General features: G+C 43.9%; 1 protein-coding gene across 9 annotated transcripts in view; it reads right to left on the bottom strand.

The window, feature by feature from the left end:
- The window catches only part of RBM47 (RNA binding motif protein 47), an 80589-nt gene that overhangs the window by 24521 nt on the left and 28495 nt on the right, over nucleotides 1–27573 (bottom strand). Inside the window, exon 1 of one of the 9 annotated variants that reach the window (XM_065698546.1) lies at nucleotides 17819–19456. The exons of 7 other annotated variants lie outside the window; for them this stretch is intronic. The gene's annotated coding sequence lies outside the window, so the exon portion shown is untranslated. Of the gene's footprint in view, nucleotides 1–6100; nucleotides 6291–17818; nucleotides 19457–27573 lie in introns of those variants that run through there. One more of the 9 variants, XM_065698565.1, reaches the window with a different exon arrangement.

Here is a 27573-nt window from a genome sequence, read left to right as displayed (position 1 = left end):
CACGTGCAGTAACAAAGCATTGAATCTGCTTTCTGAGATTTTTAGAAAGATCAGTCCCGAATGCTCTGGGAGATCTAAAGGCTGACCACAGGCTCAGTATTATACTGGGGTAGTGTCATTATCTGGATAAGAGTGAGGATTTTTCATGGTCATGGTAAGAAATAATCTTTCAGGGCATATTTCAGGGTGGCAGCTTAGCATCGTATGAGGCACATGAGCAAGAAAAAGGAGAAGGGAAAGTAAGAAGTGAGTGGTGGATTGGATTTTATGGTTATTTTTGGTCTGCGAAAACTACTGAGACACGGTAGTAGAATGAGAAGGGAATGTGCAAAGTAAAATTTTTCATTGAAAGGACTCATGAATTTAAGAGTGATCTGCAATGTCTCCAATCTCAGTCTCAGAAAGTCTTCACGGTTTATCAGTATATTCACACATAAGCCCATCCTCAGCCAAAATACAGTCACAAAAAATAGGATCTTATATTGTAACAGGGAGCCCTTTCTTTCTTTTATTTCTTTCCCTTCTCTTTTTAACAAAACTACTTCGTGTTTGGTGGAACAGGTTCCCACATGTTTGTAGAACCATTTTATTGCCTATTTGAATGTTTTAAGGGACAACACCACTCTATTTAAATGAATAACATGCTATTTTATACCTGTTATTACACAATGTGAGTTAATACAGCACAGTTTGTCATTTCCTGACTTTCTTAAGATACTGCAGACCAAACCTGGAGGCATCCTTCAGAGAACCCCCAGTCTGTAACAGGTACCATAACACATTTGGGTTTTTTTCAGTGGATAACATACAACAAACACATATAATTGTATGTCTCAAAATAGATTCACTGTATCATCTCAAGAGATTTTCAGAGGTATTCAGGTAGACACTTGGAGACAACAGCTTTCAAGTACTCTCACACCAAAGCACTTTCAATGCATAACCGACATCAGTGCTCTAACCTTTCTTTATCTTGCCACATCAGAGAGGATTCCCAGTAAACACCCTTGCAAAGATGGATTCCCCTTCTGCTTTGCCAGCCTCAGGCACATCCTCCATCCCAGCATAGAGAGAACAAATTCACAGCCCAGAAGGTTAAACGCCACTAAGGGGAAATTTGGCCAAGGACGCCTCAGGCTTTCCCTTTCTGTTTTTTAAACTTAGGCTTCTCTGGTTCATGGGCAGTGAGAGTTGCCCTGATAACCTGAACAGCCACTAGACAAAGATTTTGTTTTATTTTCATTGAACACTTGAGTTATCATTCTTCAATAAAAATCAGCACAGAAGATCACCCTGGTGCGTAGGCTCAGTTTTCCCATGTGCAGTTTTGTGCTTTCATTTAAACCTGAAAGTAGGTTTTAGGTTCCAAAATGTGAGATGACAGATACTGAATAACCCCACGGAGTGCAGTGGATTTTAGTTAGCACATAAAAACAGAAGGAAAGCAGCAAAACCCAAAGATTTTTCATATAGCCACAGCCATTACATTTCTGTGGCATGTTTGCTTTCAGTCAAAATAAATACAGGGTGGGTTCTGAACAGACATATCCACAAGGGAGGTTAATATGATGATTGTTCCTCAGCCCCTGGGCAAAAAAAACACTCTAAGGGGAAAAGGTTTGGCCCTCACTAGCCTGATGTGGCTGCTCAAGACCAGTGTTTCACACCACAGTCTCATAGACACGTTGAACCAGTTCTGCCAACATCGGGTCCTGCTCTATCCTTCCCGCAGACATCACTTGTGCTGCCACGAGCATTTGTGAGGCTGCACCATGCACACACACACCACCTGGACAACTGCATGGGCAGAAGGGAAGGAGAAGATGGGACTGGTCCTTCTGTCAGCATTGCTGCCTTAAGCATTTGTCTAATCAGCAGCATTGAGCTAATCCATGGGAAAGCAGGGAAAGATTTCCTTTGAAGCTTGCTAAATTTAGTGCCACAACACAACTCCTGCTCTAGACAAGCCGATGAGATTTCACAATGGTAGGTAAGAGCCTTTCTGTAGCACCAAGGAGCTTACTGAAGCATCCAGAGGGATCAGAGGGTGCAATACCAAATTATTACTCTATAAGTTTATATAAGTTTTGCAGCCAGTGAATTTTGCTGCTGCACGTACAAGAGGCTGAAGGTACTGGAAGAATCAAGGAGGGAGGTACATCCTGTACTATGACCTTCATGGGTCACTGAAAGGCATCCGGTGGCCACCTCCTGTGGCTAGCAGGGATATCCAGGCAGCACAAGCCAATCATGTGCCAAACAATTTTGGTAATTAAAAGGTTCCCAGCAAATAACTTTCTCACTTGTTCCCTCTAGGGCCTTTCTGCAAAGGAGAGCATCACAGGGTTTCATGATACATGTTCACAAGTGGGAAGATAAAAACCTTCATACTCATATTTACAGGAGGCTTCCAGAATCAAGGTATGAAAGTGAGCATGGTTAGCACACGTAATCCACATTTCCTCTCTCTTCCAGAAATTGCTCTGCCCTTTTACAGGTCACAGTAGAATATGAGAATATTAAGTAAACAGCTTTTCTTCCAGCCAATGGGTGTCATCTCTGCTTAGGGCATAAGCTTTTCTATTTTAGTCCTTAATGTCTTACTGAAAATAAGACAGTAAGCATCACTTGGAAATTGTTTGTAAAAAGAAGTTATAGGTTAAGGGAACTGACTGTTTCCTTCAGGAAGACAAATTTATTCTTCTGTCTCCCAGTAACGTGAAGGAAAAATTTAGACTAGTGGAGTTTGAATGAGCTGCAGAGGACTTTACTGTGTCCATTAACTCAGGTGTCTCTTACATTTTATTACACATTCACAACTTCCATGTCTCAGAACCCTGATTTATTGCCGGGATTAGACCAAGCAGTTTTTGATGGTGTCGGCAGAGTCTGAACTGCCATGCACAGAGAAGGCATCATTATCAAAGAAGTCTGTGTTAAACAGACCAAGCTTTATACCATCCTGTGCTGCCAGAGTACCTGGGACAGGACTTCACACGGTAAAAAGCTGCTGCGACTGAGTCACCTGTCGGTGGTGTGTGCTGCCATGGATTGGGAGCAGGGTAACACCTCTTGGCCCTTTCCCTGCCTTGCATGGTGCACTTTGTCCTCATGCCCAGTGCGGATTTGCCCATGCTGTCACATGCTCTCGCCTTACCTAACCTCAACCAGCACTCCACTCCCCCTCTGTTCACAGTGTCTGCATTCTATCTGCTCCTTCCCACTGCTGATCTCTCTACGGGCAGGCAGGATCTGGGCTGCAAAACTGCCTTCAGTTGGGCTTTCTCCTCAGCAGCCAGCACAGCACCACCAGACATTATCTACAGCACAGGCAAGCCCTAGAGCTATGTCTATACTGAGCCACTTGAACGGTGCAGAAACACAAGTGTAACACAAGTGGTTCTTGGTATGAACTTTGCAACCCTGGGGTAAAAATACCCACTGTAACCAAACACAAATAGTAAAAGAGCACTTTCACCTCCATGACTGCACCTGGACCAGAGCCCACTGCTGGTGTGGGGCTCTTGGGCATCATACCCCTGACTGCCAGAGCTGCCCCAGGTCACCCCAAGGGGTAGAGCCAGCCTAAGGAAACTTGAAAGTACTCAAGGGCTGTGTTAATGGGCAGCTCTCAGTAGTCACAGGAAGGTGATTTTGTTACAGGACTACACATCTGCTATAAGACACTTAGCTCTCAAAGAAAGACCTCAGAGTTCTGTTGACGTAACTTACCTCTACAGATATTTCACAAGATAAACCAGACAAAGTGTCTGTGATATCAATAACAGCTGACACATTTAGGCATGAGGAGAATGGTCTGAATGGCTGCAATATTAAATCCTTTAGTTAAATTGCTCTTTCCCTTACTTGGTTAAAATAAATATTTCTACAGTGACCTAGGATCTGCTGCTCTGGAGCCACTAAAAACACGAGTGATGATTTGTCTCATTCAGAATGAACCTAAACCCCACACTTCCTGCCTCTAGAAGAAGGTTCATATTTTCCAGAGGACATTCCCAAACTGACAGTAACCAAACCCTTAAGTTTGAACCCAGAAGCTGCATGAAAAGGGTCTGAGACAGGAAGATCCTTCTACTTTGGCTAATGGAGGAGCTTGGGACACAGAATGAACTCTTCTGAGCAGTGTCCACACTCTCAGCTCTGCCTTATTTATCTCTCGTGTTTCTGCTCTTCTGCAGGGTGGGTGCATGTAGACCCTGGGACTGCCCAGGGTAGGCACTGTGGGCAAGTCCACCTTGCTTTGAGGGGAAGGAGGAGACTTTGGTAAAAGACTGTCTGTTGTGCTGCCTCTGGGTGCAGGGAAGAAACCGCGGCACAGTTTATTTGTTAGCAGAGATGTAACTGATGTGAACTGCTGTCCTCAGGTGTTGGGCATAAATAACGCTCACTGTGCACCTGAGACCTTAGCTGTTTGCAAGGAGGCATCTGCAATTAAACAGGAAATTGCAGCTTGTCCGGGGGTTAACAGGTGACAAATGACCACAACCCTGTGCAGATACTCCCTTCTTTAAAAATCAAAACCAAACACAAACCCAAACGGTTAAAATCTTCACAGGAGCTTTGAAAGGTCAATGACCTTGCCCTTCTCAAACACATGCAAGGTAAACTCCTGAGAAAAGCACATTAAATTGGTGGGAATACATACAGGTTGCATTTAAAGGTAAGCCCGATATCAAATATCCAGAAAAAACCCTTCTGCAGTCTCAGTGCATCTAAAATGGTTGCAATCTGTCATGTCTAGGGTTTTGTGCCATCTTCAGAGCACCACTGGAGGTAAGCTATGTTTAAGGATGTTTCCCTTCCTGCTACATTGCTGGAGATTGTTCTGAAAGAAAAAGGAAGACATTTTTGCGCAGCTTGTCCCAGTCCTGCCCCATCTGAATCAACAGGACACGATTTAGCACAGAATCTCTGAATATGAAAATATAATATACTGCTGCCTGGTACACAGATTAATGTGGCAACAACCAGGTTGTCACCTCTCCTTCACCTGTCCTTAGACCTACTCATCTTGAGGTTTGAATTTGCTATCTGTAGAAGGAATTATTTGTTTATATTTAGGGGTGAGTGAGGAGAGATGGTTGAAATTTTATTGTGTGTGAGTTTATCTGAATGAAGCCAACTCACTCTTGGTGCCACATCATCATGTTTGACATCAGCAATGTTACATCAGGGGTTTAATTTGACTTTCTATACGTTCCATGACATGATACTGGTGGTATGTATGAGACAGTGTGCCTCAGAAAAGACAAAAAAAGCCATCAGGTGGTGATGTTCTGTTGGGTTTTATCCTTGGCTTTGTAAAATGAAGCAAAATCTCTGAAGACAAGCTGCAAGACTGATGAAGAGTAGCAAGGTTATACTGAGGCTTTGGACTGCTTTTCTTTGGTAACTTCAATTCTCTTGGGAACAATTATTGTTAAAAATGAAACCAAAGCGGATTAAAATTGCCTTGCATGTAATTTCCTAAGTATACTGATGATGCCAAGAGAAAAAATAAAGTAGTTCCTTTTGCAGTCACTAAGGTACGTCATTTCAGAAAGGAAAAAATGTAGTATTTTGAGTTTGTGCGTTCACTCCCCAAAAGACCACTTTATACATGTAAAAGGTTGCTTTTGGTCTGTTATTGATCATTTTAGAAGATTAAACACAATGTTAAAAAAGCAATTGCAAAGTACAGCATGCCATTTGTTGGGCATACTCTGTACACCTCCACAGCGCAGGAGGACTCTTGCAACCTGGAAGAACCAGAGGCTCCACTCCAGTGGCTGCCCATTTCTAACAGAGATGCTCACTTAGATCACAGTCAGCTTCACAAAAGAAACAAACTTCCCATCTAAAGCATAGGCCAGTCTCTTGCATCTAGTGACTAGGAAAACAGATGTCTCTGAAACAAGGATTTTCCATAACCACCTCCTCTATGAACGCTTACAATGTGTTTTAAGGCATCTACTACTGCCCAGGAGGCTGAAACAAGTGCCCCACTGACCAGGCTGCCTCGATGCAGCCTGCATCCCTTCTGAATAGCATAGGAAATACAGCCATGACCATAATGCTGCCACAGGTGACGGTTACTAACCTACAGGTTGCTCCTCAGCTGGCCAGCAGCAGCAGGCTTGTGCCCCACTAAGCCGTCGTGTGCCTGGTACCACTGTCGCTGTTGTGTTCCCAGCACCAGTCACTGCTTCGAGACCTCAGCCTGGCACTTCGTAGGTCACAGAGAAACAGCAGGACAGACCTTGTGGTTTCAGATGCTCTTCTAATTATCAAGGGAACCTAAATCATTACAACCCCTAACGCAACCGGAGCTGATTAAAGGGCACCTTACAAAAGGTTCCTCCCTGGGTACACTGTGATCGTGCTCTGCCAAGGGCAACCAGCTTCTCTCCTACTTCTGCTGGCCAAAGGTCAGCACTTTGAAGTGAACAAAGTCCATCAGTAGCTCACAGTTAAATGGCTAAAGTCACTTCAGTTTACCACTGGTGCTCCAGAGCTAAATCTGCTGTGACAAAAAAACTCCCACTGTAAAATCTGAAAGGGGAGGGAGCGCATTTCAGCACAGAAGACAAACGGCATTTGCTGCTGTAACTTGTGCAAACAGGCAGTAAATAGACTCATTGTCTTTGCCTGGGAGTTCATTTCACTGTTTGCACATTCTAGCACTTGAACACTCTTCCTGGTTCTGCTGAATGTGCGGTGTTCCCAGCCTGATTTCCTAAAAATGGCCCCTCACCCCACCCGAGGCGTACAAACTGAAGCAGTGCCCTTGTTCGCTCTGTTCGCCACTTGTGGACCTGCCGCCCAGCTGCAGCACACAGATGGAAGGATGTCCCAGAGCTCACACAGCTTTAGGGAAGCCGGGGCTAACTCAGGTTGAATTTGTATGTGACTGAGGCAGGGCAGTTAGAGCCCAGCTTTTCCCCATCTTGAGAAGCAGTGCCAGCAGGGCTGTACAGCCTGTGGGTGAGGGCACCCGTGCCCACAGCAGCCACCCCACCTGCAGGAAGGGGATGCAGAGAGGAGCAAGGGAGGAGTGCAAACGGTGGGAGGAGCTGGGGACACAGAACAGAGCTGGAATTGCCCTGCATTCCTATGGTGATACTGTAGAAAACCAGACTTAATAAAGTCTGCTATTCATAGATCAGCTGGTTATAATGATGTTAAATCCTCAAGTCCTTGTCTGTCAAATTCACACTGAGATAAGTAGGAACTAAACATGCTCAAGAGCCTTTGAAGCCTGTGTAAGTGCCTAGATACTGTCCTGGGGAGGTCTGACTTTAAATACCCATGTCTTAAAACAGCAACATACACAAACTTTAATCATTATATTGCCCAACTCACAGAAACGTCATCAAAATCATGCAACAAGTACACAGTTACTTTCTAACCCTGAGTAAAAATCGAGTTTCTGAAACTGCGCTACACTTCCATTCCATTAAACATACGACATTTTTTCATTAACCTAGACCCTAAACCAGTCCTCCTGTCTTCAAAACCACTAAACTTAGGCTTCCCAGAATCACAGGATCATTAGGGCTGGAAAAGACCTCTGGAGGTCATCTAGTCTAACCCCCTGCCAAGGCTTCTCTAAGTATCCTACAGATACTAATGTAAAGCTACTGGAATGTCACAGAAGTAATGAAAACATCTAAAAGAGTAACCCACAGCAGAGTGAGAAAAATTTGATTTTTGCACTCATGGAAAGGGAGGGCATGTATGGAAAATCCTGGCTGCTGGTTTTGCTGGTTTCAGTTCATTAGTAGAAGCATTGTCTCCAGAGAGAGCTGCTTTCCTTCCTTTTCTCCTTCTCTACAAAGATGACAGTGCACAGAAAGAATGGTTTGAAGGAGAAATTGTTCTTTTCTTATCTTTTTCCATCTTTCAGTCGCTCTTTATAACAGTGTTCAGTTTTCAGGCAACAGGAGACATATTCAGGAAGAGCTGACCTAATAAAACAAGGAAGAAGCACCTGGGACAGGCATAAATAAATCTAAAGAGTTGGCGGGCGTGTAAGGGAACAATCCCACTAGTTGTCTGCCTGGTGGTTTGGAAACCGCTGACAGTTAATGTACTGCCCACTACTGTGGATTTATTTCAGTGAAGGAAAACCCCAGTATGTTTATTATCCCATTACAGGGCTTTGTTTCTGATGTCCTTACTCTCACAAGCAGCAAAAGCACCAAAACAATGTACTGTTTAATATCAAACAATGCTCTTGTTTCTTATCAGAGCAGGGAAGCCAACAGTTGTTCAACTGCACAGCCAGAATGAGTATAACTGTACATTTAGACTGAGCTTACCAAAGAAAATAAGGAACGGAGTGAAAGCAGGGAAAATTTATAATAGAAGCAAAAGGAACCCATCACTACCTGTCAGGAGTGTCTGCAAGTACCTGTCAAGCTGCAAGAACAGTGTTTTACAAGCTCCTGTTTCAGTTCTTAGCTCAGAAAGAGGAACTGACAGCTGGAGATGTGGTTTGGGGAAATGAATACATTGAAGTTAGTGGCAGAGTGGCATGCGAGAGCCCCACCTGATGTAGCGGGGCACAGGTTGCTGCTGGGGGTCTCACATGTCAGGTGGGTTCTCTGACCTCCTGGCTGCTTCAGAGCAGTTCTTTCTCTTGGGTTGGCCAAGAAATTACACCCTGAACATGGGAGTTTAGCTGAAACTGTGAGTTCTTCAGAACACTTTTGTTTCTAATCACGAATGTCCTCCACCAAAACTTTTTTTTGTTTTATTTAAAAGTAGTCTCAACAAGACATAACATAAACACGTAACCCCTTCTTAGCTCTTGTCTCTTGAGGAGGAGCTGCGGATACTCCCTTCTCAAGGAGAATCACATTTATTCCAAGGGGAAGGAGAAAGAGGTTCCCAGTGGAGGAAGGGCTGGACCTCTGCTCCACAATTCAGCCTTTGAGAGAGCAGAGGAGGATGCATGTGTCCTCTCCATTGTCCAAGCTGGTGAAACCCTCTGCTTGCTTTGATCCTGGGAGCAGCTCAAGGCAATCTGGGATTGGAGCGTTTTGAGGGAGGTGTAAACATTAACATACATATCCCTGCTCCTGCCTCCCTCTCACGGGCATTTGCAGTGCAAGTGGTTAAAACAAACCCTACACAAATGAAAATGGAGCATTCCCCTGGGAAGAAACAGGCAGGAAGACGAGACAGAGAGACACCTCATGGCACAGCCTGCCTGTCAACAGCATCAAATCACCAAACAACACGAACGGAACGCTGTGTTGTTTTACCCAGCTCATACAGAAAGCATCCCACTGCTAGCAGGTAAATGGGAAAGGTGTTTTTCACAATCAGATTTCAACAAGATGGGTTCGTGCTTTGGGGAGGCTGTGCAAAAGAAACAGGCTATTTTTAACAGTCAAGCCAAATGCTTGAAGAAACCCTTCTAATAAGTAGCCGCCAGCACAGCTGTATTTAAGGGTCTGTTCAACCAGCGAGTAGCTGGCTCATAGATTTTGAATACAAGTAATGTTTTAACATTGTGACCCGAGCAAGAAACTGGAACACCCTGAGAAACGATCTTGGCAAGGGTATATAATGAGTCAGAATGTCCTTTTATCTGACGATGTGTTCTTACATGGTGGGAGCTATTTTAATTGCTGTATAATAGTCTGAGAAGCTGCAAAAGGTTGAATGCTTCCGCCTCCAGTACTAGACCAGTCAACACCAGTCATATTTCTGCTTTGTGTCCCTCTCAGCAAGAAAAATTGCTCTCTTTCCACTGGATCTATCTGGTGATGGACCTGGGTAGGGAGCCACCATACACATGCCCTCAGGACAGCTGGGACTGTGAGCTGGTCTGCGGCTCTCCTGCCCTTTGCTGTGCATTTTGCTTGTTTCTAGGCCTGGGGAAAGGGTCCCATCTTCCTGGTATGTGTGCCTGCTCTTTTACACATGAGCAGCCAGAAAAATAAATGAGAAATAAAGCATGCTAGTGAACCAGAAACGAGTCCTGTTCGAAAGCTGACTTTCAACAGTTACATTTGTTCTGGTGATGGTTTTCTTAAAAAAACCAAAAATCCTCCCAGACTCTTGACCTAACCCTACATGAATTTTGTAAAAAAACCCCACCAAAATATCTGACCCTATCCATCTCTTACTGACAGAAATGACAGGAGACTTACACACACTGTAGATGAACTATAGGACTAAAAAATGCTACTCTCAAATATTTTTCTAAGCAAACAGGAAAACCTGCTGCACAGAAAAATACCGCCAATATAATATGCTTCTCTGAGGCCTCAGAAAGCTGCCCTTACAGCTAAAACTATATAACATTTATAAAGTTGCTTAATTAAAAAAGTAATGGGTTTTGGTTTTTGTTTTTTGGAGGGGGGCGGGTAGTTAGCTGAAAGTTAGATTTGGAATGGCCAAATGCCAATTGCTGAGCTATGTGCAATAGTTCCTCTCTCAGGAACTGCCAGCATTTCTAATATCAAAACTCCACCTGCAATGTTGAGCATTGAGCATTAACTGTATTCCAGAGTCAAGCTGGTCAGCAGGATTAAAGAGGAGAAACAGAGGGAGGTAGCACCCATTGACTTGTTTGCAGATCCGTTTGTCAGATCCTTGCAGATGCCCTCCCTTACACAAACTCACAGATCTTGCATGCTGCCAGTCTGAAGGACACAAACGATAGTTATCTTCAGGGTTTTGCTTCCCTTAAGATAGATGTGACTGTTGTCTTAAAGCAGAAACTAGACTATAAGCTAGAATAACCCTTTTTAAAATTACTTGGACTTCACTCACAAAACCATAACATTAAGTAATTTATGTAACTAGAACTCTGGAAAACCTGAGTTTAAACAAAACAGCAAAGTCCCTAGAACTGGACTGAACAAGAAGGAAAACAAATGAGGAGACAAAGATCATATCAGGCCATCGCCTGGCATGTTAGCGCAACTCTATTCCCAAAACACTGACAAAATGTGACTTCCTAAAACACTGTCAAAATTTGACTTCTTCAAAACAGTCTTTTTTTTTTTTCCACATGCATCTCCAGTACATGCAAGAATAAACCCATCAGGCCTCAAAGTGCAGCACCATGATAAACTTAAGTGTCAGTTAATAACTTGCCAAAGCAGAGCAATCATGGACTCTGGACAAAGTCTGGTGAGGTTGCTGGAGGGCTACCCAGCACTAATGGAGACCTGCACCATGAAGTGCTGTTAGGGGACGGTAACACAGAGACCCTGCCCTTCATCAGACTGGAGTTTAAGAAGGCTACTCGTCTCCATAAAGGAAGAAAAGGAAGAGTTTTGAGAGTTGCCAGTTTTGTTAGTGTCCATCAGCACTTCTAAGAGTTGACTGAGAATGATTATTACGCATGGGTTTGAGATAATTCCATCTTGACTTTTTAGCCTTGTTCTTCAGTTTTCCATGAAACAAATCTTTAATTAGACTCCCAATGCAGCAAAGTACCTAAGCAAGTGAAAACAGTTTAAATCTCACCTACATTAACACAATTCCTAAGTGTTTAAAATGATACATGTGCTGGCTGGGGTGGACCCCACCTGCCTCTCCCCAGTTGTAGCCAGAGGTTTCAATAGCCTCCCTGCCACTACAGTTGATGCACAGTAGAGCTTTCACTGTTTTCACTCTGCCTTGAAGACACTCTCAAGCAATTCAACAATTTCTCTATTGAAACTTCTTTGTTTAAATGCAAACGAAGAGCAGAGCTGAGCCTACAGTGTTGAATGAACATAAACTGAAATGTCTTCACCGGATTTCATTTCCAAGCCTTTCCTCTTTTCTTCCACAGGGGAGATGTCTCATCATGAGGTTTAAAAGGAAGCTGTCTATATATCTTGCTTCTGTTTATAAAGGGTTGCTCACCTTTCTATTTGCCATTTTAAAAACTGACTAGAAATAGACACATTCTTCACTGAAAAATGCTTAGCTGCAGACATGTACGTAACTCCAGTTGGTGAGAGCCGTAGTACTTGTAACCAGCATCAGCATTAACTCACCAACCATTTATATCAGAATATTCTGTAGCAGAAAATGTATTACTGCCTAGAGTGAAAAAACTTAGTGTGTAGAACAGCACCATACTATCCTGCTGTGCCTGGCTCTAGTTTTAATGTGGGCTCTCCGTAATTATAGTGCTAGTACAGAATCACAGTGTTGGTTTTACCCTGGCTGATCTCAAAGAAATTCTTTTCAGCCTCATTGGAGAACTGCACAGCACAAGGTGGACTGTGAGGGTCTTTGATGACTTTAGTCCAGGGTGAAACCCCCCTGGGACTTTGTGAAAGGGGGCGGTAGCCTGTTGAGCCTGTCAGATATGTTTCTGTTGGATTTACTGACCATTCCCCTTATCTCCAGATTGTGAAAAGCATGTTGCCTGTAAGCCTCTGGAAATCCTACCCCCTCTGGTATTTTGGTGTACAGAGGATATCAGAGGACATTGAAGCATAAGGTCTTTCAGAAGTCGGAAGACAAAATAATGGGAGAAATCAAGAAGACAGGCTTGCTTAGGCCCTTTTTATTGCTCCTCAGAACTGTTGTATTGCATTTCCACCTGGATGACCCCTCTCTGCTATGGACTGTGATAAGTCTCTGAGACAGGCAGCTCCTTCAATGTCCAGATGGCTTCCCCGCTCCCTTCACACACCACCCTCGGTTTGTTTCTGCGATATTGCTCCTCTTCATGGCAGAGGGCAGCAGGGCTCCCCAGTGCCCACCCCCATTCATGCACTTTCCACAGAGAGCTCTGGAATCGATGGTGCTCATCTGTGAGACGTTTGATGTCTCATGCTACTACCTACAGTACTGGTTTTGCTGCCACTGTGATTATGCCTGTACTTACAGCATTGCAGTTTCAAACAATGTCCCCCTTGCTAAGAGATTCCCACCTGACTGTTAATGCCACGCTGAGCTTTGTGTTTTGATACTGATTTACAAGGCATTTCAAGTAAAAATGAGACTGTTGTACTACCTCAAGTAACCTCCACTCTACCCACTCCCTGTCAATGGTACAGATGGTACCCAACACCAAGCCTAACAATCTTTCTATGCAGTAATCCTAAGCACTCTTTCTACGTTTTCATGCAGATATGGTGCCTGAAGAGACTTGTAGAGGTCCACAGGCACCAGTGTTTTCACCCGGAACTCCATTCAGAGCTCTCCTTGCCATTAGTGGCCTGGGCAGTCATAGCCCTGTCAGATAAAGCATTTACTCATAAGCATTATCTGATGAAGCCCCTTCAATATGCAGTACATAATGGCAATGTAGCTCCCAAGGATAACATTAGTAGAAGTAAATACAGTACCAGATAGAGAAGGGTTTGCAGAAGCAACATTAGCTATCAATTCCATTGATTAACGCCAATGGACTGAGTATTCCTATAAAATTCAACCTGAAGCTGCCTAGCCATGAATTTTCTGCTGTCAGATCCTTAGTTTCAGCTTTATTTTTAAAGTTGTCTGCCCACACAGAGCTGTGATGTGAGCACCTCTGGGAGCTCATCTTCAAGTGGAAGACCTCCATGATAGAGTGACTGCCCTGAGTATTGCTTGGGGGAAGTATTAACGAAAGTGCCATAAGCAAGGTTAGAAAAAGCTGTTTCTATGCATTACAGAACGTTTACACAGCAGTTTTCCCTTTAAAGCATCCTCGATTTTTCAGGTGCAAGTGTTCAGTTCAGTAAAGCTTAGCATAATCCCAGATGACAGTCTGTCTAAGAAACTGTCCAGAGGAAAGATCCAAGCAAGATGTGCATTTTTTCTTGGAGACCACTAAGAAATTACATCACTGCTATAATGCCACAGTGTTTGTCTGCTAATATATTTGCAGGAGGTAGGAAGGACTGGAATAATGACTGTTGTCTGCAGCTCTTCAGAAAAGAAAAAATGTAGTAGTGCAAAATGTGACTTCCTTCAGCCAGTACTCAAAAGGGCTTTGTTTGAACAATGTGGTTTTGGTTTTAGTTAAATACTCTTGATACAAGAAAGGCAATCTGATGACCTTTCAAGCTTGATTCCTTCCAAATATGAAGGTTAAATGGCACTGCAATTTTAGCTCACTGTCTTTTGTTTCTCATTCTCATGGGCAGGGAGATGCAGGGAAGAAGACCACATGACTCAGGATACTGTAGAACGGGAAGTCTGCCTTCGCTTAGTCAGCCATTAAAAAAAGTGATCTGCTATGTGGGTTATTATTTCTAATTTTGCCTTCCAGTGTGTAAGCAAATACTGTTTGATACTGACAGCTGTTCTTAAACATTGGAAGTAAAGGGACCCAGCACCGGGGAGGGGAGTGCAGGCTGCCATTCATTTGGATAGATATGTTTAATCATCAACTATATACTGCACTCTGATCTGTGCGACATCTGACTTCTGATGAGATGAAAGTTCTGGAAGTTATTACTGAAAGCAACAAATTGCATAAAGAAATATTCTAATTGAAAGTACACCTTGCAAAGAACTAAAAACTAAATCAAGATCTAAGCATTTGTTTCTCATTGACATCACTGGGAATTGCATATACATGCATCCAGCAGAAAATAATTTTGGTAATTAAAATAATTAAAGTTACTTCATTTTGCAGAAATTATATTTCATGTTCAGCTGCAATTTATAGGTTAACACTTTGTGTTATTTTAGCAAAATTGAAAAGCTGGGGTTTCAATGCGTCGCTACAACTTATGCTGAGCTGGAAATGAGCAAGAGTAAGCTTGCTTGTCTCTAATCACTGTCCTTTAAGGCTTGCATTTTACCCGATCATTTCACTCACTACAACAGAAAGGAAAACCAGCTTATTGTCACATAAATATGCTTCTGCAGCTGGCTCTGAAAAGGTAAATAATTTCCCTCCGAAAACTCTTACTCCTATAATAGACCCAGTGAAATTCATACCTCTGCCTTAAGGAAATAAACTACTTAAATGCTAATGTTTCACATTTAAATATTTTAAATTGCTTCCAAAGTAACACAAAGGTTGTATGGGTGCTTTACAACTGGACAGCTATAGAAAATATTTTCCAATATTCAGAAGGAAAAGCAGAGAGCTTCATCTTCATAGAAGGAAAGAGACTGCCAGAGACCACAGGGCCATTTGCTCTTCGGTCTCAGTCGTAAAGAATCTACAATGGCCTTATTCAGGTGCTGTGTCAGGGATAAAAAATAGTATCTGTGAAAGTCTCCACTCCGGGTATGGTCTTGAACAAAGAGGTCCAGCGTAGCAGACCCAAGGCAACCAATGTGATCCAGGTGATTTGTTGTCTTTGCAGTGGGAGAGTCAAGGAAAGTGATTGCAAGATCTCACCAGTGGTGTGATGGCTGCTACGCGAACAAGTACAATAAACAAATGAATACTGCTGGAACAAGTGCTTAAGTGCATGAGGTCCCTGAGCTCACAGCTTGGATGCTCTTCGTGGCACCTTCGCAGTGACAGCCCTGTCCCCTCCTGCGGAGAGAGGGGACCCAAGCTACTCCTGCCTCTGCAAGGGCACTGCTCAATGTGCAGGGCCCGGTGCACATGACCAAGCTGGGAACTCCTCTGGCACTTTCTGGGGGGAAGACAGCAGAGTTTTGCCATGCCCCTGTTACTCTTCTGCAATCCTGGCTGTGTGAGTTGGTCGTGGTGGGGTTTTTTTCGGCAGGGTTTCTCTTTTCTTGCCATTCTAATATTCGGCCATCCAAATATCTCTATTAAGAGAATCACACCCTTCCAAAGTACTTGAAGAGATTATTCCCATTTTAATATATCCCTTTAATATGGTCATTTCTGGTTCAAATATGAACTGGAAATTTGGAACATTTGTGGGATCCATGATATTTTATTTTGCATAGGTCTAGCAGTAATGCCTATTTTACAGGGACTGCCTTTCAAGGTGAAGGAAGACTTCTTTTTAACTAGTGACTCTCTAACCGGCCCTGGCTAGGCATTATTCTTGGTCATTTCCACCTTGTATATACAGAAAAAGATTTGTCAGAGCAGGCTGTCCTCGTGATCCCTGTGCAGCCCTGTTCCTTTCAGCATATGTACACAGGTTTAACCAACTGAATCTTGGTAAACAGCTGTGCTGGAAATCAAGCGATGGAATGAAACCTGCTGGATTTTTTTAGCACATAATCATACGTTATTATTTACTGAAACAATTTAACTTGCCCATAATTTACAGATATTTACAACCCCCTTACCCTGAAATCTGTCTATCTGACACTGTTAATGACTCGTTGATTCAGAGACAGAAAGGGGCTGGCATTGAAAGAAGGCCTCCGTAGTGCAAACAGGATTCAAAAGACTGAACAGATTTTGTCAACAGTCCTACTCCTTCAATTTACGCTACATAATCTCCCTCATAGTCACCAGCTAGAACCTTACCTTTGTATGAAAGCAGGCAAGATAACATTGTCACCACTGTCTTTCATTTTAGATATTCATTTTTTAAATTCAGACCTATGAGCTCTGAGATTAGATTTGACCTCTTTAGTTAACCGAAAAGAAACTTCTAAATCAGTCTAACATACTGCCAAATACTGGAACCACCAGTCCTGGGAGCAAATGATAAGAATCACACATCAGACATGGCACATATGAAAATCACAGGTTTTAATCATTGTCATGCTCTACATCTATGAATTCTGAAAGTATGGTGCAGCCTTTACCAAAATGTCTCTTGAATCATATTTCAGTCCTTTAAAGCAGACACCTGTGGAAATCTAGTTGCTTTGTTCTCCCATGGTTTTTTTCCCCTGCACTTTGTTTTAGTTCTAGTACTGCTAAGAACTGAAACTGCACTTACAGTACTTTTAATAAAGTAAAAGTGTTGCCACACTTCAGTAATGCCTAACACTATTGAGCATTTACTAAGCATAAACAGTATATCACGTATATCAGTTAGCAAACACATCAAGAAAATCTCTGCCATATCAGGGAGGATTGAAGCGAGCAGGAAGCACAGCTAGGAACCAACACTGATAAAATGGAAGCCACAAATTAAGAAAAAATCTCTTTCTTTTATTTTGCACACAAAACATGAATACTGACTACACATCAGTCACTTCACACTGAGCCCTCTTCAATATTACTTGGCAGTTATTTGGGATGTAAAAGGTAATTTCTGGGGAGTCACCATATGTACTTATATAAAGACACTTCCATACCAGCAAAGCACACACAGAGGATAGCTCCTGCATGAACGAGTGAGGTTTCACCATCTGGTAGAAAGATTCAGTCCCTGAGCAAACTCAAAATTCCAATAACTATTTGAATCTATTCAGCTTCACATCTCTTAGCGGCATATGCATACCAGGAACTTCAATCCTGGTATTTTTTCTGTGTCTATTGTCTTGGAACTCGGAAAAAGACTTGAAAAAATTAGTCACTTTGACTATTTTTGCAAAGCTCGTTCAAAAATCAACGAGTATTTTTCAGCATGAGTCACTGCCCACATCCCTGTTGCAATAATTGGGTTATGCATTCTCATTAGAAACTCTGACTCCTGTTCCTTCTCTTCAGTTAGAAGATGAGCAGAAGCCAGCTGGCTTGAGTTTTATTCGAAAACCACAAAGTGTTCAAATGCAACTGTGCATTAATTCTGTTTGTTTCCTTGAAGATACAATAAAACAACCAGCCAAGCAAGCATGGGTTAACCAACCCCTGCTTTAGATGAACCATCCAGTCAACTACAGCTGATGCAAGAAAACTGCAATATAGCAATGCTAACCCTTCTTCTGACTTCTAGGGAGCAAACCTGTGGCAAACCTTAGAAACAAGCACCATCGCCCTTCTGCCTCTCACAGCTGGGAAGGTTGAAGAGGAAATCGGTACCTGGGTAGAAGCCGGCGTGCTCCCGTGGGTGCTGGGTCCTGCTGCCTGCCTCTCTGGGCAGCTCAGCAGCTCTGTGGCCTGTGCTGCCAGCGCGGGTCAAAGTTTCACCAGGCTGTTTCACCCGCTGTCCCACCCTCCCTGCAAACACCCCGTGGCGGAAGGCAGAGCCTGGGCCACAGGTGCAGAGTCAGTGCCAAAAAGGTTTCCCCTCTTCTACCCACCCTGTTCTCCGCAGGGAAAACAAGGCACATACAAAAGGGAAACCTGCAAAGAGGGGGACATAGGGAAAGTGTGCAACAAAGGGGGAAAAAAGGTACATAAATGTGCTATTAATAGATAATTTGTGGCAGGTAAATCATGATGACCTTTCTCTGTATTGTTCTAAGGCTGCATGCAAGCCAAGGCGTGCCTGGCTGAAAGCTGAGAGGGAATGCTTAATTTATGGGAGCACATAAATTTCCACATAAATCTTTGTCATGAGAGAGCAGTCATCCAAATCACAGCTAAAACTTCAAAATGGCAACAAAAAGACCTGAAACCGCATGATCTAATAATGCAAAGGGAGCCTAAACACAAAGACGGGGAAAAGAAATGACCGAGGCAATCTGTGACATTTTACCTTGCAGGTAGACGCTCTGCTCCTGCCTCTTGGCTTCTCGGGAGTGCCTCAGAGTTAAAGCTCTACCTGCACTAACCGGAGCCTTCCCATTCCCGGAAAGTTAACAATTACAAACAGAGGGCAGGCGAAACGGGCTGGCAGCTGAATGAAGCATTGACAAGGTACTGCTGCCACTCCCTGAGGACAAGAGGACAGCCTTGGGAAAGGCTTGGAGGCTGGGACTCGGTGGCTGCTCTCAACCTTGGAGACCCTTTCTGGACCTGGGACACAGATGTATAATCATGGAGGAGCAACGGGAAAATCTATGCTACGTTGTGTGTCCTGAGTTTGTGATTCTGCTTCGTCTGCCATGGCCTTTCAGTCCTGGTTTGGGGAAGAGTGATTCCTTTTGTCTAATCTTAGGATCCTTGACTTGAGCAGTACATATCTTACTGCACGTGTTTAAGGAAAAAATCTACATCACCATCTCCTCTAGCTAGCTGGGTTAGCTACTAAACTTGCCATGTCGTGCAACTAGGAACATGCCCATTGCTGGGTTTGCTCTCTATCTGGATCTTGTATGGCCTTGCACAGGGATGGGGCTGTCCATGCTCAGTGGTGTTGGGCTGAGGGACACCAGCTGAATCTGGTCATGTTGGAGAGGCTTTCTTTGCCCGCTGGGCACATAAGCAGATGTGTCACTGAAAGCAAGGACACCTGAGGGGCCTTCCTCAGAGCTCAGAGCCCAGGGCAAGCCGGCAGGGGCCAATGCATGGACAGCCCTATGGCATCAGCCTGTGCTGCATGTCCGGTTCACCCAATGCACACGAGCCTGCTCAGCTCTCCAAGGTGCCACTGTCTGCTGTGGGTGTTTTCAGCTGTGGTGTTCCCTCCTGCTGATCTCCATTTTCCTCTCCTTTTGCCTGGAAAAGGACTGGCAGAAGAGGATTCTCTCACAGACTTGGTATTTAAGGCCACTATGGTGGCTGCTTGTGACTCCCTGGTAGGACAGGCCATTGACACCAGCAGAGAAGGCATACGGACTTCCCTGCAGCTGCTAGACATAATCCCACTGCTGTAGGACAACATGCAAGACTTGGCAATGCATTTTGCATAAGACTTTAATTCCCAGCCATCAGCTGGTACGCCCTCTAGATAAAAAACCCTCTCAGCTGCTTTACAGCATCTGCTTCAACCTGTGAGCGAGAGTGATGTGATGAATGCACAAGGGAGGAAGAGACCCATCTTCTGCCAGCTTCTCAGGCTTGCGGCAGGACACTTGCCACATCACGTTAGCTTCCCAGCTGACCCCCCAGCTGTAAGTGGAAATAACAACCTGCTATTCCACAGAGCTGCTTGGAGTCTCAGCTGTGGCTATCACCTTTGAGACCCCCAGGCAGAAAGAACAGTCTTATCTGAAAGAGCTTATCTGCACTTAAGACCCTGCCTAACCAGCTCACAGGAGCAGAAGCTGCTCCTAGCAGTCTTGCTCCACCTGATATTGAGTCCTGCTCCCAGAGGGGTACATTAGGTGGACAAGAGGGGAGGTCCACCCATCCTGTTTCCCCCTCCTGCTTGGATAAGTGCTCCACTCAAGATCTTTCAGATCTTCCCAGCAAAACCTGGTTTGAGGAGACCGTGTTTCTGTGGAAAGGTCTGCTTTTGGCAACGTGTTTCCTGGTTGCAGAAGAGTTTAAACAGAAGACTCTGAAGGAGCGCTGCCTACTCATCTGGATCAGATCGATATTTTTACCACCGTTGTGTTTCATGTCATGACAGTGCTGGTCTGGTCTTTGGCAAGGTTGGAAACCGAGGCTGCAGTGGTGAGATTTGGAAGTAGAAGAGAGGCACACTGGTACTTGGGTTATGGAGCCAGTTCAGATTTAGTTTGCCTGGCAGCATAGACAAGGTCACTGGCTATTACGGGAAGGTTGTACAAACACTCACTTTTCCATGGTGTTAATACTTGTGCAAGCGTATTAGCCTGGTACAGGCATAACAGAGTCAAACCGTAGCATTGACCCACTGAGACCAAAGGACTGCAAGGAAACTCAGTTATCAGTCAAAACTACCAGGTGTAGCTACCACAGAAAAATGATGGCTCTACTATGCTACAGCTGAAGTTGTATCATGTCACCTTGGACAAATAGAAATAGTGGAAAATTTGATGGGTCCTCCCACTAAATATGCCCTTGTAGATAAGCTGATACAATAGAACAGAAACCAAATTTTTTTATATATATCTATATTGTTGCACAAGGAATAAGAAAAAAAATCATCTTCCCTATAATACCTCTGCACAGCTACCACCTTGTGGAAACTCAGTCTTTCATTCACACAAGCTTGTGAAACCCTTTTCTGGTTTTCAGAGATTAACCTCTAAATGAAAATCATCCAAAAAATAATGACCTATACCTTTCTTTCTTGTAAGAAAGTGATAGCACTTTATAGGACTTTATAGGATGCTACATATGAAAGCACACTGTGAACACGAACAACTGGATTAAGCACCACTGTGATGCATTTCCCTGAAGCGTTGATGCCTTTGGCTCTTCAGCAGGTTGGGATAGGCTGTTTTTTATTTCCCAAAGGTCACACAGCAAGACAGTACTACATCCACAGTCAGCTCTGCAGGTATCATTGCCCATGTCCCTGAAACGAGTGTGGTCGGCTTCTGGCCAAACTGAATTTAACATGCTTCTCCTTATTTTCCAGTCTCAGAGATGAGGTTTTCACAGCTGAGGGCTCGGAGAGAGGCAGATGCTTCTCAGGAGGCCAAGTCTGCCTCTGTGTCACCTGGTCCAAAGTTCCCCACACCACACATTCGCAGATAACCAGGGGTTGGGTTTCTGATTAACACACTGCTGATAGGAGGGACTGCGACCCAGGGGAACTTGTGTTTCAGTCGCAGTGCACAACCTTTGTCACAGAGCACAGGTTTCAAGGGCAATGTAACACTTGTGTATTTACTTACTACAAACGGAGGAGGTGCTGGGTTGTATAGCACACAGACCATAAAGTCAAACATTAATTTAGTACACCGTATAACTTCAGACTGGCTTGGGAGCAAGTAAAGTAAAAGATATGGATATTAAAAGTGAAAAAGCACCTAAGATTTGTGTGCCCAAAGGCACTTTCAATGAAACAACAATTTACTTACAAAGTGTTAGTAGACTTAACAACACATAGGTCAAACAACAAAACTAAAACGTTGGGATCAGGTAACAGAAGGGGAAATTTCTGTGAATCTTAAGTGGCTTTTAATTGTGTCCAGTTCTCTTTCAACAGATGCATTTGTATTTCACCCTGAACAGCAACACTCGCTTTGGGAAACAGTACAGATCCAGAGGGGCTTCTGCAGAGGTTTTGAAAACTTTGTATTCCCAGTAAAGAACTGCTGCATCTGAGCACATGGTGCTGTCAGGAATATGTTCAGACCCATCCCTAAGCAGTGTGTTGAAACTACCTCCCCAGGAAATACTGGTACAGCACCGACCGCCCCCTCCTCAGGAGCAGAAGGCTTAGCAACCACCTGCTGCAAAAGAAACAGGTGGGAGGGGAAAAATAATCACTGTGAGCTGTAGATGATCTTTATCATACAGGAAAATAGCAGAGATGTGAAGTATGACTTGAGAGGGCCCTTCAGCAGTGGCCTGAAGATGGCACACATGAGGACACGTCTCCAGCTGTGGGCTTGGCTGGCTGGGCTCTCAGAAACCACACCTGGCCATGTCAGCAGTGCCAGGGCTACAGCCCTGCCAAACCTACTCACCCCGTTGGTCCATGATTTAGGATCTTGTACTGAGTTTTCAAAGCAAAATGCCCTGTAGATCATCATCTATTGCAGAACGAGTCCTAAGCACTGGACAGGCAAAGTGCTCCTCTGGATCACAAAAGAAAAGAGGTAGCAAGGGGACTATTTACAACAAGCTTCTGCTAGCTGATCCCAGAGCTGTACAGCTGGTAGTTTCACTGGGTAGTTTCAGTCAGCACTGTCCCCTTGGAGGGACCAGACCTTGAAAAATACACGAGATACATAGGAAAACTTGCTCACAGTTCACAGGGAAACTGAATGTTGATGGGAAGTGTTTGCAGGGAGTATTTGCAGGCAATGCTGGTACAAAATCCCAGCCAGACTAGAAAACTCCCCTAAAAAAAAAGGCTTTGTTCAAAATACAGACCACCCCATCCCACCTTTCTTGGTCACTCCCTCATTTACAGTGCTTTTTTTTTTAAAAAAAAAAACCAACAAACAAACAAAAAAAACCCATTAAAAAAAAAAAAAAACAAAAAAGAAAGAACAAAAATAGTATTCCAAACCTTTATCATCCAGAGGTTTCAGGGAGAACTGCTTATTTTTATTTTATCTGTGTTTTGAAAGGCCACATTACCCCAGCGATTTAGCAACTTCACTCTGCAGACAAGTATTTCAAAATATTCCCCTCTTCATAGCTGTTGAACTGCTCTCACATGTATTGCTGCATTGCATGATGCCACCCACAGCCACTCTTAGGAAAGGATCAGGTTGGAAATGCAATGGTTTAAAATCACAGATGTGCTTTCCCCATGGGTTTGATCTTAGTCAAAAGCCGCTCAAGAAAGCTGCTCCTCAGATTTCCCTGATGGGACAGTTTCTGAACAGGGAGAATCTCAGGCTCAGGCTTCAGTGGTGCTCACTGGGATCCCTACTGTGCAGTCAGGGGTCCGTGTGGTTTGGGTGCTTAAGCAATGTCCCCCTTGTGTCTCTAGTCCCTTGTCTCTGCCTGCACAGACCAGGGACAGAGGAGCAAATGGGCAGGTTGGCAGTGATCTGGGAGGGGAGATGTCCTCAGGAGCACTGATGGCATCAGGAGTACCTGGCAGGCACATCTGCTCTGGACTGCCATGAGGATGGCACTGATTGCACAGAGCAGTGTCTGTAGTGCGTTGGTGTGTAGGCAGCATGACAGAATCATACTCTGGCAAAGCTGGACAGCTTTTCAGAACAGTGGAGAATTATTACTACTTCAGGGGGAAAAACATGCATTAAACCACATTTCTAGAAGAGCCCACCTCTCACTTTAGGCACCAAAATAAGCCTGCACAGAAAACAGCCATTACCTGGGCACAGGTGTTACAAGAGCAGCAACAAAGAAGAGAGAGTTTATAAATCAGCCCACTTCCCAGGAAGGCTGGTGTGGCAGCTGCTGCCTCTCAGACAGTGTTCAAGCACTGCAAATGCTTGACCTGCAGTGCCTGGGCAGGGTCCTCATGGAGTCCCTCTCAGTGGGCGCCATGTGCCACAGAGGTGCGCTGCCAGACCTGAAGGACAAGTAGAAAATGTACTGGAACAAAGTACTGATCGGTTTCTGTGACTGTTCCTTGCTTAACTTTGAAAAATTAACCAACCCTAGTGTCAGTATAGTGGTTTTACTCATTTTCTCCTTTAAAGGGGTATGACTAGGAAGGGAAATTTCTTCCACCTACATTTCAGTTAAGACATTTTTAATTAGTTGGTTAACTAGACTTATTATGTGTATGATTTAAAAAATTATAAGCCATAGCTTGTTACATGATTTTTTTTTCCCCTGTAGTTCATTTAAGATAAGAAGAAATTGTTTATTTTATACTGGAGAGTATTTAAATCAACTTTAATGGGCTATGATTTCCAGATAATGCCTATATCTATTTATCTCTCTATTATCTATCTTTCTATAAAGACACATTAAGTTTTAAAATGCTTCGGAAGTTCTGATTGTGTATGTGGAGCTGTAAACAGTGGGGTTTAACATTGGAACTGAAACTAGCCTGTAGCCATTTAGCAATGAGCAGTCTTGTTAACACCATCCTTAGCAACTTACGTTAAATTGGGCAAATATTTGCCGTTTAATCCAGTACCTAACATTTGATGACATGAAACATCTTCATCAGACTCTGTAACTGCAGCTAGTTACTTTGAATGGCTCCCAGGAGATAAGTAACGTTTCTATTTTAAAATAATGCTTAAGAAAAAAGTACATATGGAGATTTTATAGCTGAATGGAAAAGCTGGGGCTGAATCAGCCTTTCCAGCAGATACTGCCAAGTAGATGAATGAAATTCTTGTTCTTATTTGCTTTGCTCAGAATCTTAGGAGGTATTGATGTAGATCTCTGTGACACCAGCTCCCGAGGACTGTACTAAAATATCTGGAAGCTATTATTTATTGCTTCATTACCTCCATGCTACCAAAACCACCCCTCACACAGATGCCTTTTATAGCACCTCCACCTCATCATTTGCAGATGAGTGGGATGAAGGGCTGATTCACACACAGTGGGCCTCTTGCTTTGTGGTCTTCCTGTCAACTGCCCATGAGAGGTGTTTAGTTGCCTCTTGCTCCTCCCTTTTTGGATAACCCCAAGGTAGATGGAGGCTTCCTGAAACAGAAACAGCTTGAAATGAATACAGTGCCTAGAAGTAGCAGTGTGGCTAAAACATAGCTGGAGCTACATGGGCAACCACAAAACCAGGAAGAATACTGAGGATGCTTGGAATGGAGTCAGGGACTTGATAATGGTCTGCAAGGAAGTTAATGGAGAATCACAGAAATTAACAGGCATGGTTCAGGAGGAAGAGGAGTTGTGAAGTGCTTACAGGCAGGTGATGGCTGGAAAGGAGGGTGGGGTAGAGGTGGAAGGCATCTTGGGTGTAAAAGAGATGGAGGAAATGAATAATTTCTAGAGGGAAATTAAAAATAAGATGGGGCAACCCAGCTGCTGGGGTGGGGTAAGGTGCTTTGGAGGGACAACTGATAAGACATAGAAGAAGGGAGAAAATGACGGTTGAACTGGAAAGAGGAAGCAGTAAATACAGGATTTGCAGACGATGGCTGTAAAGAAATGCATATGAGTCAGGTAAAACAATAGTGTGTTGGAAGAACATAACTAAGAGGACAGCTAATCCCTGGGTGAAGGAAGAATTGGTGGATCATCTGCCTTCAACCACTGTGCTAGGTGCTTGAAGCCATGTTGCAACAAAGGTGGAAGAAACGCCGTACACCTAGGGAGAGAAGATGAAAAAGCCAGAGGTGACAGCACAACAGAGCCCAGCCACAGAGAATCAGGCAAGTTAGGGCCAAAATTACTTGTGTGGTGGAGCTGGACATGGGGCAGCTGGCAAGATGCAAACCACCCAAAAGGAACTGATGGAAAAACCAATGTGATGAGAGCTCAGAGATTTAAAGATCAGCTGGGGGGCATTTTTGTGACCAGAATAACTCATGAAGTGAAGCAGAGCAGTGAAGCTAAGAAGGTAGAAAGCTAACAGGCATGTGGGACATTGCATGGCAGCCGCTCTGCTGAGAAACAAGGGATACCCAGGACGGCTGGAGGGAGCCTGAGGTGTAAAATCTGGGAAAGGAGAGAACAGGGAGCAGGATGTCTGCAAGTGGTTGACCAGGAGGAGCAAAGAGGCATTGCTGGGTGCAAGCTGAAGGGGCCTGAGAACACAGCAGTCCCTTGGTGGCAAACAGCAGTGCAGAGTCAAAGGCAGCGATGTTGCTGATAGGCACAGGCAGCAGCCTAGGTAGCAGGCAGGGCTGGGAGAGACAGGACTGTCAGGGTGACTGTACAGGGTGACAATACTGTCAGGGTGAAAGGAGTGGACACTGCAGGGGTAATGGTTCAGAGAAAAATGTAACAATGAACCCTTTTGCTGTTCATAATAAAAGTAGCCCCAAGTAGATTTTCATACTAATTAAAAACCTTCACATAGAAGGAGCCCAGGAGAACCAGAAATATCCTCTCTACAGCAGCTACATCACATGTGCAAACGAAATATGTTGCTAAACTTGTCTTTTCCCTATGTAAGGACTAAAACTAGATATCGTTTACTCCTATCCACACACAACCAGTCATGCTTTATGCTTGTACAGTTCCCATCTATTGTATGAAAACTGGAGAACTGAGTAACGGAATGTTCTGTACCAGAAAGCTGCAGCGCTTAGCCAGTAGATTAGTTTCCCAGGGTAGTTTTATGATATTTCTATTTTTTTTAGATCTTCCATTAACACTCACAGTGGATTTGCTTCTCCATGCAAAGGAATGATTTAAGAGGGAGTATCTGTAATGCCTACCCAGACAAGCAAGCACATTGATGCATTTTCTGAGATCAGTAGCAAATTGATCTGCAATCCAGCTGTCCTGAAGCTTACAGCTAATGGGAAAATCCCAATTCAAACTCCCAACTTATAAAATCCATCTTACTGCTACACATGTTTTTAGAGTTCAAAAGACTTTTCTGGATTCTGGAAAATTTACATTTTAATCTTTCAATGTAGGCAGATACCGCATTTTGAGAGTTGACCCTGCTCTGCTCAATACTATGAAATCAGGAGCTGCTGGATAAATGTGTTTCAGTGAAAAAAGTGCTATTTCTAAGCACAGAGGCAGATATCTGTTGTTGGCTGGGTCTCAGTCCTGCTTAGCTGCAGACTACAATTCAGAGGCTTGGACTTGATTTATGTTAAAACTGGAATTACACAGTCTGTTCTCACTAACCTTTGCACAAGATGGAGGGACTCTCAGAACCAGCTTGTTCTTGCAAGACTTCTGCTTGAAACAAAACCTTTCTGAGGACAGCAGCTTGCATATGAGTTGAGCTGCATCTGTACTAGAGCCAAATCCTAAGAATCATTGAATCATAGAATAATTTGGGTTGGCAGTGACCTTTAAATGTCACCTCGTCCAACCCCTCCTGCAGTCAGCAGGGACATCTCCAACTAGATTAGGTTGCTCAGAGCCCTGTCCAACCTCACCTTGAATGTTTCCAGGGATGGGACATCTATTGCTACTCTGGGCAACCTGCTCCAGTGTCTCTAGCACTCTTATAAAAGATCACTTCCATCATATGCAGTCTGAATCTACCCTCCTCATCACAGAGTATTCCTTCATTATGCTCAATCTAAATCTACCTTCCTTCAGCTTAAAGCCATTACCCTTTGTCCTGTCGCAACAGGCCCTGATAACAAGTCTCTCCCCATCTTTCTCGTAAGCCCCTTTAGGTACTGAAAGGCCACAATAAAGCCTCCCCAGAGCCTTCTCTTCTCCAGGGTGAGCAAGCCCAACTCTCTCAGCTTTTCCTTGTAGGAGAGGTGTTCCAGCCCTCTGACCATTTCTGTGGCACGCCTCTGGACCCA

This window comes from Lathamus discolor, chromosome 1 (genome assembly GCF_037157495.1).
Source record: "Lathamus discolor isolate bLatDis1 chromosome 1, bLatDis1.hap1, whole genome shotgun sequence".
Taxonomy (NCBI): Eukaryota; Metazoa; Chordata; class Aves; order Psittaciformes; family Psittacidae; genus Lathamus; species Lathamus discolor.
The sequence above is the reverse complement of the archived record's forward strand: the minus strand, read 5'-3'. Positions and strand labels throughout refer to the sequence as shown.